The following is a 4,906-nucleotide window of genomic DNA, read 5'->3' on the forward strand; positions in this document are numbered from 1 at the left end:
AAGAAAGAAAGAAAGAAAGAAAGAAAGAAAGAAAGAAAGAAAGAAAGAAAGAAAGAAAGAAAGAAATTAAAGGGAAAAAACAGGGGGCCAAGTGAGAACTCGTGGGCTCACAGCTATGTTGTATCCATCTATTTTGTGAAGTTCTTTATAGATGTTAAGAGTTCCCTGGTAGAAGCTTTGGTGTCATTTATGTATACTATCATATTATCTGCACATATACTTCGACTTCTGCCCTTCCAATCTGTAGCCCCTTGATCTCCTTTAGTTGTCTATTATTCTAGCTAGAACTGTTGGGAGTCTGCCAAAAGACCTTCACTCACAAAGACCACAAAGACTGACATCGCCGCAAACTGCAAGAGGTTTTTTTTTTTTTTATTGATCCAACACATTGTGGACTCCCCTCAGCACGCAGGCAAGAGGAGAAAACCTGAACAAACAAAGAACACACTTTTTATACCTTGTAAGGGGCAGATTTAGGCAACAGGGCGAGCTGGCTTATTCTCATTGGTGTAGCAAGTGACCCTTGCAGGCATTGGTGGGTTTGCGTGGGGTGACTAGCTTTGGCCTAATGACTCACTCTGCCTGCCCTTATGGTTTTTCTCAGAATTTAGTGGGAGGTGAGGTAGGAGAATTTTTCTGCAAACTGTTATTTTTTGTTATGGTTATTTTTTTGAGAACAGCTAATCTTGTTTTGGCAGCTATAGACTTGGTCTGGTCATTTTGACCACTAAAACTATACAGTTTGGAAAGTCCCTTCAGAGGGGGGAAGGGGCTAGGTGGTCTTGAATTTATTTTGGATTCTACAGAACTTTAAGTACTATATTGAATATATATGGAGAGGGTGGGCAGCCTTGTCTTATCCCTGATTTTAGTGGAACTGCTTAAGTCTCTCTTCATTTAATTTAATGTTCAATTGCTTCTCGGCCTTTTGGCTAAGACCAAGTGTAGTATCTGTCCTTATCGGTTTAATTTGGCTGTTTGCTTGTTGTAAATTGTCTTTATTAAGTTTAGGTAGGGCCTCATATCCTTGATCTCTCCCAGACTTTTATCATGAAGGAGTGTTGGATTTTGTCAAAGGTATTTTCAGCATCTAATCAGATGATCACATGGGTTTTTTTCTTTCAGTTTGTTTACATGGTGTATAAATTTACAGATTTTCATATGTCGGACCATCCCTGGATCTCTGGCATGAAGCCTACTTGATCATGGTAGATGATGTCTTTGATGTGTTCTTTGATTCAGTTTGTGAGTATTTTATTGAGTATTTTTACATATATGTTCGTGAGGGAAACTGGTCTGAAATTTTCTTTGTTTGGTCTTTGTGTGGTTTAGGTATTAGGGTGACTGTGGTCCGATAAAATTAATTTGGCAGTGTTCCTTCTGTTTCTATTTTGTGGAATAGTTTAAGGAGTGTTGGTTAGCTTTTCTTTGAAAGCCTGGTAGAATTCCCAGGTAAAACTATCTGGCTTGGGCTTTTTTCTTTTTTTTGGTTGGGAGACTTTTAATGACTGCTTCTATTTCTTTATTGGTTGTGGGACTATTTAAATTGTTTGCCTGATTTTGATTTAACTTTGGTAAGTGGTATCTATCAAGAAAATCATCCTTTTTAAAAATAATTTCCAGTTTTGTGGAGTATAAGCTTTTGAAGTAAGACCTAATAATTCTTTGGATTTCTCCAGTGTCTGTGGTTATGTCTCCCTTTTCATTTCTTTTTTTTTTAAAGATTTATTTATTTATTTATTATATGCAAGTACACTGTAGCTGTCTTCAGACACCCCAGAAGAGGGAGTCAGATCTTGTTAAGGATGGTTGTGAGCCACCATGTGGTTGCTGGGATTTGAACTCTGCACCTTTGGAAGAGCAGTCGGGTGCTCTTACCCGCTGAGCCATCTCACCAGCCCTCCCTTTTCATTTCTGACTTTATTAATTTGGATATTCTCTTTCTGCCTTTTCATTTGTTTCTCTCTCGTTGATTAGCTCTTTGCTTCACTGAGTCTTTGTATTGTTTGCTTTGTTTCTCTTTTATTGACTTCAGCCCTGAGTTTGTTTCCTGCCATCTTCTCCTCTTGGATGTGTTTGCTTCCTTTTGTTGTAGAGATTTCAAATGAGCTCTTCTGTCACTAGTATGTGATCTCACTAACTTCTCTATGAAAGTGCTTCATGCTATGAACTTTCCTCTTAGCACTTCTTTTATTGTGTCTCATAAGTTTGGGAATACTTCGTTTTCGTTGAATTCTAGAAAGTCTTTCATTTCTTTATTTCTTCCCTGACCCAGAGATCATTAAGTAGAAAGGTGTTCAATTTCTATGAGTGTGTAAGCCTTCTGTTGTTTCTGTTGTTGTTGAAATCCACCTTTAATCCACGGTGGTCTGATAAGATATAATCTTCTTGTATCTGTTAAGGTTTGCTTTGTGACAGAGTATGTGGTCAATTTTGAAGAAGGTCCCATGAGGTACTGAGAAGAAAGAACATTCTTCTGTGTTTGGATAAAATGTTCTATAGCTGTGTTAGGTAGGTTTATTCATTACACCCGCTTGCACTCACTTTGCCAGCACATACATTAACATTTACTTCTTTGAGATTCTAGCTTATAGAGAAGACCAGCTAGAATACCCAGCCTCGAGGAACTGAGCAACTACTAAATTCTTGGACTTCTCTTCCAGAGGTATTCCATCTCCAGGACTCCCTCAGTGGTTTGTTTTTGTTTTGTTTTGCTTTTGTTTTTGTTTTATTGCTTCTATCTTCATTTTCAGGTCTTGAACAGTTTTGTTCATCTCGTTCACCTGTTTGGTTGTATTTTCCTGGATTTCTCTAAGGGATTTACTCATTTCCTCTTTAAGAGCCTGTATCATCTTCAAAGGAATGGATTTAAGGTCATTTTTTCATGTTTCAGCTGTGTTTGAATATCTCGGGCTTGCTGTAGTAGGACACCAGGGCTCCAGGGGTACCATATTTCCCTGACTTTTGTTGATTTTGTTCTTACAATGGCCTCTAGTCATCTGGGTTTAGGGATGTTATAGATTTAGGTGCTGATTTCAGAGTTTACCCTTATGAGGTGGATTTCTGGGGTGTTTTTCCCTTGGTTTCTGTTTCTTCTCTGGTCTTTTGGCCTGAGTGAACTCAGGTTCTGGTGACCACTGAGTCTTCAGATACAGTAGGACTCTCCATTGGGGTTTTTATGATCAACATTGTCTCTAGAATTCCAAGTACCTGTGTGGCCTCTGGAAAAGCAGAAGCCAGTGTTGTGGGCCAGAATATGGAGACTAGAGGAAGGACTACAGTTAGGGACTGTCGGGTATGCTTTAAGGGGAGTTGGCAGGAAGAGGGCAGTGTCTTAGCTGGAGTCCCTAGTTTCATCAACCTGCTGTCTTATAGAATCTAGAATGACCAGCCCAGGGATGGCATCACCCACAATGGACTGGGATCTCCTCCATTGCTCACTAATTGAGAATCTCATAGAAGCATTTCTTCAACTGGAGCTCCTTTTTCTCTGATGACTCTAGCTTGTATCAAGTTGACAAACAAAACCAGCCAGTACAGGGTCTAAGTTGCCAAGGCTGGCCCTACACTCACTCAGTAGTCCAAGCTGACCTGGAAATGACAATCTTCCTGAATCACCCTCCCAAGTAGCCTATGCCTCCTTTTCCAGATTATCCACTTCTGACACTCGTTTACCCCATCCGAAACATCACTCTCTCCTCATGCTATGCAAACTAGACGGATAAATGGAAGAATAGATGAATAGATAGATAGATAGATCGATGCAAAACATACATACATACACAGAGAGACAGATGATGGATGTATGATAGACAGGTGATAGATAACATATACGTAGATGATGAATAGATAGATGATTGACAGATAGGAGATAGATGATACATTATTGAGAAATGATACATAGAGATAGGTGATCAATAAATAGTATAAATTATAGATAGGTAATTGACCAATAGATGATAGAATGAAATACGATAGATGACAGAAAGACAGACAATCAGATATATGCTAAATGATAGATAGATGAAACATGTGTGCAGCCCAGGGCATGGCATGCACTAAGCAAGTGTTCTACCACTGAGCATCAACCCTAGCCCCTAGAAGTTAAGTTCTTGTGCATGTGTGCCCTTAGAAAAATTAAGACAAAGGGAAAAACCAGCTCTCCTAGGCTCTGCTCTCACAAGAAAACAAGCAAAGACTTTAAGTTGTCGGCTGCCTCTGGTTTTGAGTTAATCATCTAAGTTACCCAGAGCTGAGAGATGAAAATGTTTTCCAAAATCTTTTGGGAGGAATTCCAGTCTCAGGGGCTCTACCTCCCATAACTATTAATTTCCCCTAAACAAAAAAACTGAGAGATAAAAAGAAGGGTCCTGATGCAATGGCACCCCCAGGGGCTCTACCATCAGGGAGCATTTTTAATGACTTCTCAGAGCAAATGAGTAATTTTAACAGAGAAGCTGGTCTCTGAGGTTTGTCAGGAAGACATTCTAGAACAAAGTGTGGGAAATGTGTGTATAGTTCTGGGCAGGTAGGAGGCTGGCCAGGGACTTGGAGACTCCTGGGTATCTCTGTAAGAATAAAAAGGACTCTGGTTCTATACTCAGTTTCATGAATGGGCCAGGTTTGAGGATACACGGGCATTGCAGGGGTGAGTCTCATTTGATTTGTTTCTGTGTTAGGTGTGCATGAGTGTGTGCATGCATTGTACCCACGTGAAGGTCAGAAGATACCATGTAAGAATTAGTTCTCTCCTTTGGGTCCTGGGGATTGAACTCAGGTCATCAGGCTTGACATCAAGCCCTCTTTACCACTAAGCCATCTCCTTGGCCCTTATTCAGTCTCACTCAATCACATTACTGTGAGCCTGGACATACCATACGCCTGTTTTAGAAGTCCACCCTTGAGC

General features: G+C 40.0%; 1 pseudogene; it reads left to right on the plus strand.

Moving 5' to 3' along the window:
* Positions 1-912: 912 nt before the first annotated feature.
* LOC115062645 lies at positions 913-1,086 on the plus strand (annotated as a pseudogene).
* Positions 1,087-4,906: the final 3,820 nt, after the last annotated feature.

The sequence above is a fragment of the Mus pahari genome, chromosome 19 (assembly GCF_900095145.1).
Source record: "Mus pahari chromosome 19, PAHARI_EIJ_v1.1, whole genome shotgun sequence".
Lineage (NCBI taxonomy): Eukaryota > Metazoa > Chordata > Mammalia > Rodentia > Muridae > Mus > Mus pahari.